Source organism: Geospiza fortis, unplaced genomic scaffold (assembly GCF_000277835.1).
Source record: "Geospiza fortis unplaced genomic scaffold, GeoFor_1.0 scaffold112, whole genome shotgun sequence".
In the NCBI taxonomy this organism is placed as follows: domain Eukaryota; kingdom Metazoa; phylum Chordata; class Aves; order Passeriformes; family Thraupidae; genus Geospiza; species Geospiza fortis.
In genome coordinates, this window is record NW_005054298.1 from 27,676,210 (window position 1) to 27,687,117 (window position 10,908).

Genomic DNA, 10,908 nt, shown 5'->3' on the forward strand with positions numbered 1-10,908 from the left:
TTTGAAATAGGACTCTTGCCTTGAAAGCTGCAAAGAGCGAAGTGGGGGAAAGAAAAATCATTAAGGCTATGTAGTAGGAGGAGCAATCTAGTATTTCTTTCATTTTGGTTTTTTGCTTCCCTGAATAAGGAATATTGAAGGATTGAATTCATCCTGTTATGTTGATCTGCATGAAAAGAAATGTAAATGAGATCCAGATGTGTTTTCTCCTCTAACAGTTTCATTCACTATGCTTTAGATATGGGAAAATGAAATGTATTCTGTAATAGGTTGGAGGAGAATAGACCAAAATTATAATTTTATAATATTCCCTGGGAATTCATAGAGGCCTAACGAATTAACTAGGAAACTCTGATGTCTAATGAACTCTGCATGGGGAAATATTTAATTTTGCACTGACTGCCATAAGGCAACTGCACGGTGGGTTATTTAATCATCAGCTGTAGAAATAAAACAGCAGTAGGAAATAGACCTGTCCCCAGCATTGTAGAGAAATGTTTAACTCAGCTCCCCCTTCAGTCCTTGTTGGAGGGGTTGTAAGGTCCTCTTTTCTAGAGCCAAAGCTTTTGGGAAACACCTGCCTGGGAACTCTGGACCTAAGAGCACACCTTGAGGGAGCACAGAGGGGAAAATGGTGACGCCTCTAAAGATGCAGCCTTGCTCTGTTTGAAGCCATTCACTGTAGCTCTGAAGTTATTTTGAATAACACACTGATGCAGCTAATTGTGCTAAAAGAGCACTGTGAATTGTTGTTTGTTCAGTGTACTGTAAACATAATTTGCAGTCAGTATAAACCAAGGTCATGGCCTGTCCTGCAGTGGTAGAGAAATATATGTATAAAAGGTTGTGTCTTGGACAGTGAAATCTGTGTTCTGCTGTGAGGTGGCTTGGAGAAATGCAGGGTTTAATTGTGACAATCCTAGAAGTAATGGTTGAATGCACCTCAACAGTTTTTTAATTTATGGCAGTTTTTTCCTGGCTGCCAGTCTGCTCCAGAGCCCTGTAGCAGAGATCTCCTCCTGCCCACACACTGCCCTGGAACAGCAGCCAAGGAGCAGCTAAGCCCTTCTTACAGCCAGAAAATCACCTTTTCATAAGTGCAGGAATCTTCTGGATGCTTTCTGATAGAAGAAGATATCAAAATATAGCCTGTCATCTTTTGCTCTTCCAGGCTTCATCAGCCATAAATACTGGGTTCCATCTTCTCATATTTTCCTTTTGTCCCAGTACTTTTCCTAAGAGTTTAGTTGTTTAAGCAACTTTCTTTCACTAGTCTGAACCAGGAAATTGGATTTAAACCCTATTTTTTTTTTCCAGACATAGACTCAATCTTGCAACATTTCTGTTCTGCTTAATAAAATTGATTCAATCTTGATTAAATGGACCAAGGAAAATTTAATACAATCATAGAATATCCTGAGTGGAAAGGGACCCACAAGGGTCTTTAAGTACAGCTCCTGGCCCTGAACAGGACAAACCCAAGGCCAGTTCTGTAGCCTCAAACTCTGAAGCCTCCTGGAAGATGGAGACATGAAACCAGGTTCATTCTCCTTCTTTATAGAGGGTGAGCTTATGTTTATCTCCTGTCTTGCAGGTGACTTCACAAGTCACTGGGCTCACTGAACAACTAGAAGGGTTTGGCTTTAGTTCATTTTTTAAAAATCTTCTTCCCCTGAGACAAATTGGGGAAAAAAAATTGTATTGCAGAGTATGAGGAAATAATGGTAGAATGTTAACGTATTTTGAAAAACAGGGTTATTTTCAGGTAGCTTGTCCATTAATACATCATGTCAAGCAATAAATGCTGTACACCATAGAGTTACACGCTCATTTGGAGCACTCTTGCAGTACATTGGATTTTTGGTAATGTGTTTATTCACTCTATCCTCATTATAGAAATAATCAGCAAAATAGATCTGTGCTCTTTCAAATCCCTGCAGAAGTCAGTCATCTCTCCAAACATATGGTCTGTTTACCTTCCCAAAAGCAAAATGTCTTCATAATATCAAAACCCAAAGACCCTTCTCTGTTCCAGTGCAGCAGACCTGGAAATTCATGGAGGTTTTGCTGTGCATTCTGATCCCCAACTGGTGCTTGGGAGCAGAAGGCCAGAGCTCTAAGCAGGATGCATCGGGCTGTCGAGCCACCATGCTACAGTGCTTCTGACATTACTTCATAATGAGAGAAGAAATAACTGACCTTGTAGGGACTTGCACCAGAAGTGGCTAATTGCCAGCCAGAAGAGCATTTTAGGAGCGAGTGTGCCATGCTTAGGACAAGTGAACAAGGCTGGTTGTTCTTCCCCGCTGTTACAGAGTCATCGGTGACTTGTTCCCCAGAGATTTCTGTTTTGCTGTGTGCACTTCTGTCCTTGGCTGAAACATTCTGCACCTATACTAGGAAAACTGATGCTGAAACTCTTGGAAACAATCCTCCTTCTCCACCCAAACCCCTGTTTTATCAATATTACTTATCACAGAAGCATGTGTTGCTGTCAGCATCCTTTGAGATTTCAGATGCAGTGGCAGCAGTCTTAGACCACAGGAGGAAAAGGGGTTATGTGTCATAACTTCACTCAGCAAATCCCCCATTGTAGTTAGAACCATAACAAAGAGAGTGAAATAACATTTGTAAGAAATGCTGGGAGATCATAATGAGGGAAAATGTGTTTAGATTGCAGACAAAAACCTGTTCTCTGGTGCCTACATTTATCCTGACTTAGAAAGCTTTCAGAAATTATGCTTCTCAGAAATCTCTGCCATATTATCAGAACCCTGATAACATTCTGTTTTATCAGGTCTGTGGTAATTAAAGTGATGTTCTTTCCTTTTTTTTTCTCCTGTTTTTATATTCCTCACCACCATATTTTCAGAAATAGCTCTATTAGATGTGACTGCTTCTTTGTTTACATGAGAGAGAAAAGAGTGGTCATAGAAAATCTGTATTACATGTGGTTAACAACAAGGTTTTCATCTCTCAACCAGCTATTTGTTTTTTGTTTAGCAAGTTCTTTGAATCTAAATAATGTGAGCTGCAAGTAAAATTGCACATATCTCCAGTGCCCAAATAATCAGTCATTTAGAGATTTTAACATTGGAAATTCACTAAATAAGGCTGTTATGCTTCAATATTTTGTGTAAGGCAATGATAAATGAAAGCAATGAGCACTGCTGTTATTTGAAAATAAGTTCAGTACTTATTACAATCTTGCAGAGTTTGTAAAGTTACTGTGTTATTAACCTTCCAATACAGATTGCTTTTCTAAAAATATCCTCCTTTTCTGTGTGAAGGCCTATTCTCTTTTTTTTTTTTCCTTTGGCTAAGTTAACCTCAAACTATAATGCAGATCCTAATAAACTTCTTAGAAGTGTAATTTCTCACAGTTTTCATATTTTTTTTCCATAATACTACTAAAAGGGAACTAAAATTGTCAAGTGTTTATTTTAATTTTTTGTGCATCCCACATGTGCACATACCCCATGAAACTCTACCCACGGCACTGACAATCAACCTGACAACATAATCAGTCAAATTGTACCCAGGGACTGTTTCTTAGGTAACCAAACAGGGTTGCAGAAATGAATGGTAGAGTACAGAAATAAACCCCAGGTTGCTGTGTGGCATTTCCATTGTTTCCCAGCGAAGTCTGGGAATGTTGTGTTGGTGCAGTGCGGAGGGGAAGGTGTGCAGATTGGGAGCATGCAGCTGCTGGTGGGAGTGAGGCTCACCCTGGTGCCAGCAGGAAGCCTGATGTGAGCCCTGAAAATAGGACTCCATCAGCTGGGATGTAGGTGATGTGTGAGCTCTGTGCCCAGGATTTGTGGTAGAGCTGACTTGGCTGTTAAGGAGCTACAGAAGGAAAACACCCCTTCTGAAGCCTTGTTTTTTCTTGCTGGTTTTATTACTCTTTTGTACTCACATTCTAAAATGCTTTCCTAAGTTCCTAAAGTTCTGGAATGGTCTGCCCAGGGAGGTGGTGGAGTCACCATCCCTTGATGTGTTTAAAAAAAGCCTGGATGTGGCACTCAATGCCATGGTTTAGTTGAGGTGTCAGGGAACAAGTTGGACTTGATGATCTTGAAGGTCTCTTCCAACCTTGTGACTCTGTGCCTTTCCTTTTATTTTATATATTTTATTCTTATTTATTCCTAAATATGCCTTCCTTTTTTTCTTTTTTTTCTTTTTTGCTTTGTGAGAGGTTGTTGCTGATGTAACAAACTTTCCTTAGGTCAGAGAGCTAGAGCTCTATGTGCTTGTTGTCAGGGTGGAAGATGAATTGTTATCTTCATGCTGAAGTCAGCATGAGTGAAAATGTCATCAGTGCCATCTTCCATTGCTACAGTTAGTTCAAGTAGGCTAATTCTTTTGTAACTGGCTTTATAAAGTAGATGGTGTCTTTTATAATTTGAGGTTTTAACTTTATGGTATTGCTTAGGGGTTGCATATTGCCTACAAAAAACAAAAAACCCAAACAAACAAAACCACAACAAAACAACAACAGCCCCCCCAAAACAAACAAACAAACAAAAAACCCCAAACTAAACCCACAAACAACCCCAAAAACAACAGCAGTAAAAAAAAAAACAAACCACCCAAAACAACAATAAGAAGAAACACATTTAAACAGGTTGCGTTTGCCAAGATACTGTTGTGGGGCTCAGAGCAGCATAGCTTAAGTGTTGCTGCTGGCCACAAGTGAGACTGCTTTTTTGCTAAATTACAGCCAAGCAAGTAACTCTATGTATTAAACCACTTAGTTTTTGGCCTAAAGGTATAAACACAAATTAATGACTGGTGAGGAGCATTAGTAACTGTTCCAATGGACAGGGACAGTTTTGGCTGTGCAGACCTGCCAGGGAGGGGGGCTGGGTTACCATTTACCATGGAGATTCAATAAAATTCACGGTCTGGAGCTGGAGGGTGAGGTGGTGTTCTTGCAGAGCAAACCTGACAGCAGCTGAGAATGTCAGGTGTTGAAGAACAGGGCTCTTGGATGGATGTAGGGCTGGGAAATGGGCAGAGAGGGTAAATGTATGAAAGGCTTCGAGACAGCATCTTGGTTTGCCCTCCTCTTCCTGCCTGGCTTGGGATATGCTCTAATTCCTGTGCTGGACAGGGGCCCTGGCTGACTGCAGGAGAAGGCGGGCTTGGAGTAGGTGTGACAGACACCTCCTTTCCCCTTAGCTGTCTGCAAAAACATAGGAGCCCCCTTCAAAAAGTTTTGCCATAGCCATGTTGCTGTATGAAAAAAAAAATGTGTATGCAGACATGTGCACATGAGAAATGATTCTGGAAAGAGAACATTACTGACTGGAGTTAAATATCCAGCTATTGCTGAGATTTTATAGCTTCATTTCTTTCTGTTTATTTTCATGGCAAGAGCCTCTCACTTTTATTTTTCTCTCTCTCTATATCCATAGCTGACTGTAGGAATTGTGCTGCTTTTTATGCAGCCAAAACTGTTTTTATTTTTGGGGTGTTATTCTCCCCCAGCTGGCCTTCCTGACCTGTCTTTTTATTTTCCTTTTTCATGGTTATATTTGCAAATAAGTTAAGTTTGCCCTACTCTGTGCTGTGAGCATTCAGCTTGACTGATATCCAAATTGGAGCACTCACAGCAAAAATATAAAGGTGCTATAAACATTTTAAATTGCTTTTGAGTCTGAAAAGTGTTTTGAAATTATTCCACTGCCTCAAACCTTTTATGTGTGCTTTATTCTGAACCTTCTTAGATAGGGCATTGGACTGTAACATACAGATTTCCATAAGGCTTTTTCTGTAACATTATAAATTCTGTAGGTAGTTTTAGTTTTGAAATAGTAATGAAAATCACACAGAAAACTAATATATTTTCAAAAATTAGCTCAAAGAGTTTCAGAGCAAGGAAAAAGGATAGCTTCTACTATTTTATCTATATAATATCCTGACAGGAGAGCAACATTTTGGTCCAGAAACACTGCAAATGCATTCCCTGAAAGACCTCCACTGATATTAATGAAAGAGTTCACCCTTCTGCTCCTGAATCCCAGAGGATTCAGTATTGACACTTAACTTTTATTCTCTAAGATTTTTTTTCCTTTCATTAATAGAGTGCCAGATGCTATGTGAAGGCACAAAGAATATTGCTGCTAGTTTGATTTTAATTAATTTGTTATCAGTCAGGCACATAAATCCTTTAAATATAGCTTGTCAAAACTTCCTGAGGATTAGAGCATTGTTGTGTTACCTCAAAAAGCTCTTGTGGACCAGCTGGCCAAAAAAAATTCTGACTTTGAAGCATAAACACTCTTGCAGGACAATCAGGAGACCCAACAACAGTAATGAGGAATACAGAAAGAAAAAGAGAACAATGGAATGTGTGCATGTAATTCCTCGTCACAGAGAACTCAGTAAATCTGCAGTTTACCACTTCTTGTGCTGTGAATAAGATTGACAGCAGAAGAGCTTTGTGCAAGCAAGAGACTCGTTCTGAAATGTGTGCAAGAAAGAGGCAAAATCAGAATTTAGACTGAAACACATTTGGGACATTTCTGTCAGATGATTTACTTTCTCACTGGCAGAGATATAAGCAGGATAAATACCATGTAGGGCTAATTAAGCTGTGTTCTCCTGGAGAAGGCAGTTTCATACCATGTACCAGGTGGTCAGGACAGTTATAAACTTGAAAGAGCAGAACAAAATGTTAGGCAGAGAAAAGAGCTGAAAATGTTTTGCATGTTTATGCATGAAGTCCAGGGGTCTGTACAGGGATGTGCTGTGCTATTTTGGACTGATTTGGTTCTTGCATGTTTTGTTGCTATGGTGTACCTCTGTAACTGTTCTCATGTGAAAAGAATGTGTGCTCCCATTCTGGACCTTGTTTTCTAACCTTTTTAGTTTTATTCTCTAGTTTCTGATAATTAAGGCAGAGACTTAGGTAGGAAGCGATGAGAGCATTGGAAAAAACTTCACTGTACCAACGTGAGGAGCAGGATCCTGCCAAAAATATGTGGCTCTAACAAAACCCCAACGTACCTCATTAGACATGCCATGTATTTTAAATATGTACATGGTTTTTTCAGTGCCCCAAGAAATACTTTATAGTAGGAGACCATCTCCAAGGAATCTTGGAGAGACGTCTTGGTTTATTCATAGCTAGTCCTGAAGCACTATAAAGGGAAAACCTTACAGAACTGGCAAAAGCATGAGATAGGAAAACATGAGAAGGTCTAATTTTTTTTTTTTCCATTTGGAACGAAAGAACAAATACAATACCAAATAAATATTGTACGCATATATTGGCATCTCAGAAATGCACAAAGCAACTCGTGAATGAGAAAGTATTGGTTGGTTGCGTGGTGCTCTGTTTGTCACTGGGATGAAAAAAGCCTTGACCTGCTTACTGAGAGAATGCATTTATAATTCAAACCAGAAGCTGGATGCAGATTTGGAGAACTGTTGCTCTTTCTGTCATTCTAAAGCTAAAGCAAGATTCTGCCTGATTCAAGTGAAAGGCACTTTACTATGAAAGCAAGCGTTTGTCTCCAAGTTATAGACCAAGATTTCCTTTCTTGTGGCACTTCATAAAATTTAATAAAATAATGACTGGTCTAACAGAAGCCCATAAAAAGCCTGAATTCAAACTACATGGAATTGCAGGGGGAATGAACCTACCATGCTCTGTGATTTTCTGCTGTAGCTGATAGAGGTTGAAGTGCTGCCTTCGCTTGAAAATTCTGTATTATCGTAGTGCAAATGTACAAGTTCCAAGTAAATCAGGGCAGATTTCCCATAGCTCCCATTTAAAACAAAAATAAAATATGTTGTGCAATTCTTTGGCATAAAAATCAAACGTAATGCTTCAGAAAAATTATAAGGCAAAAGTGTTCTATGTCAAAATGAAGCAGTTAATTTGGGAAGAAACAGCACTTAAAAAATATAGCCCTCCTTTTTGTTGTCCTAATTGGATGGTTTTATAATGACAGATGAAAGCCACTGTGAAAGTAACGCACAAATGGTGTTTTATAACCTGCTTAGTGTTTCAGCAAAAGATTTTCTTTGTGTCAACCAATGAATCATAGAGTGCTGCACGTAGCAAGCAGCAATAACTTCTTTTTAAGATGCATTGGCATTTTCGTTGTTATTACTTTTAAATTAATATGGGGTGCTAGAAGACATTTCAGGTGTTGCTGAACTTTACTGCTTGTGCTAATTGTTTATGTTCTCTTTATGAATTGAACAGGGCTTGTTAGAAGGAGAGGCTGTGAGAGATGAATGGTGAATGAACGTACAACACAACAATGCATTTGCATAAAAGAGGTCATAATAACTGCAGATATGTGGGAAAAGTCTGTCATTTGTATTGGTGTTTGAATGCTTAATAATAATGTGAAAAATTGGCCTGATCTGAAATGAAATATTCTTTGCTTTGATCTTTTTCTAAAATTATTGTGGCTAAGTGTAGTCTCAAAACACAAGAAAACAGAAAATTTCCATTAAAAAAAGTTAAATATTTTGAATTCCCTTATCTTGTTTTTTTTTTTAACCACTAAAAGCAGTGCCAAGCTTAAGCTGCATCCTTGGAGTGTGAGACATCTTTTATTTTTTAAGCAAATAATTTATCTTAAAGATTTTCATCCAGCTAATAATGCACATGACCAGAACAGACCATTTGCATTCAAACTTCTCATGGTAGGAGTTAAAATTTCTCATTCAGTTTTGGACTACAGAGCAAGGAGCTTTAGATCTTTTTGTGAAATTCTATCCCCCACATGTCCTATCCCGTGAATTCAGAGGAATGAGGAATTAATTTTTTTTTTTTTTTGACAGACTATATGGATTAGCAAAAAAGTTCATTGCCAGTAGCAGGCTGCTCTGAAGCTGACTGAAATTGAGATTGGGGTGGCTTACTGTGAGATATCACACACGAGTCCCTCTCTGGCTGTTGGTGACCTTGGCTTTGCCTTGTTCCTTTGTCTCTAAGAACAACAACTGTGGAAGAATTTCAGTCCCACACTGTATCATGGTGGCGTAAAATACTCAATTCTTGTCTGGCTAGCAAGTGGAAGGGTGGTGAGGCTTTCTCTGGGTTTTATTCAGGGTGACACTACCAAAGTGCCTGTAGCTTTCACACACCTTCCTCACAGCTGTTTTAGACAAATCCTGCATTGATCCTGGCAGGCATCACCAGTTTTAAGCCTGCTTTCTACCAATCTAGCATAAGAAAGTGTCTGGAAGACATCCAAAAATCTGAACATTTGTTTCCATGGAAGGATTGTAATATCCAGACTCTTTTGACTCTGAATTTAATGGCATATTTGTATTTGAAAAAAATCAATGAAGTTTATGAACTGAAAAGAGAGGTCCAATGCAACCAGTTTTGTCACTTTTAAGGACACCTTGTGTAATTCTTTGTGACACAGACATCAGGCTATAGAAACCAAGGTACATCTTCCTGTGAAACAAGATTTAGCCTCATAAACCTCACCAAGGCAGGTGAAGGAGGGGTACAATGAGAGAGAAAAGAGGAGACCAGTGAGAAACAACCTACTCTCATCAGCCTAGAAGGGCAATAAGATCTGATGGGTTTCTGCAATAAAACCACCCTAAACCTCCCAGTGGATTTTCATACAATAGAAACCAAAAGGGCACATCAGTCATACAGCAAGAGGGACACCTGGGGGCAATGTCCTGCTCCCAGGCTTTAACCAGCTTACTGCTTCAGATAAAATAGCCATCATGCAAGGTTCATAAAGATAAAACTTTTCACTCTTTGAGGGCCACTCCAAGGTCTGTGCAGCATTTAAGTCTTACTGTTAGGAGGCCATAAACGGGGCACTAGTTGTAAATTATTTCTTATTGCTGTTATTACCTTTGAGATGCTATAATACATAATGATCTATCATCCACGTTTGTAAAATGCTTGTACTGGAGTAGGTAGACCTTCATTCCTTTTTGGAGTACTCCTGCTGACTTCTGTCATGTCTGCAGTTATAACCACAATTCAATTTGGTTTTCACTCCACTTTCTGCACTTGGTAAGATTATCTGCAACCTAGGATCATAAAGTGGGAAGGAGATAGAAGGAAATGCATGGAGTTGCTTCCTTTTCCCCCACAGCTATTTTGGCTGTCTTTACTGTGTTCTAAAAAGCGCAGGTTGGTCAGTGGCACCAGCTGAGTCCTGGCAATGCAGTACCTTTGTGCTGGAGCACACAGCCAGCTGAGCACATCCCTCAGAAATATTTAGAAAGCTCAGATTGGGTGGCTGCTCAAGCTCAATACAAGCTGATGGCTTATTCCATTCTGAAAAGCAAAGTCCGTAACTCTGCTTCTACGTGTCTGGAAAGGTTCCTCTCCCAAAGGCAGTGAGGGGGGTCAGTGAGGCTCATCCTGGAAAGTGGCAGGGCAGGACTCTGCACAGACACACCTTTCTAGTTCTTTGACCTGAGTCTAGAATTTCTTTGAATTGGTTTCTTCCTTGGCTCTCTGGCCATTCCTGTGCCTACAGTATTGTGTACGATTTGTTGTATATAGTGTGATAATGTAGCCATGTAGAAAATCCAATGCTGTACGCATATGAAAGGTACATGCAGAATACTTTTTGTTCTTCAAAGGAGGAGTTTCATTTTGTGTTAATCATTCTGAGCAAGTCCTGTGATTGCTTAAATCCTATTTTAGTCTGAAATTCAAAACTCAAAATACCTGCTAGAATTATGTGATACCGCGCAAAATCTATTATTTAATTTTAAATTGGAAGCATGAAAACTTATGTAAGGATTGTTCTTTTGCTGAACTAAAGTTTAACTTTGTAGAACGGAGAGCAATGTGATATATTTAAGATTGTAACTGCTGTCCTCAAAACTTCCAAAAGAGTGGCCTATTTTTACATGTAGTTCCATGTAAAATACAAATAACATCTAGTATTTGTC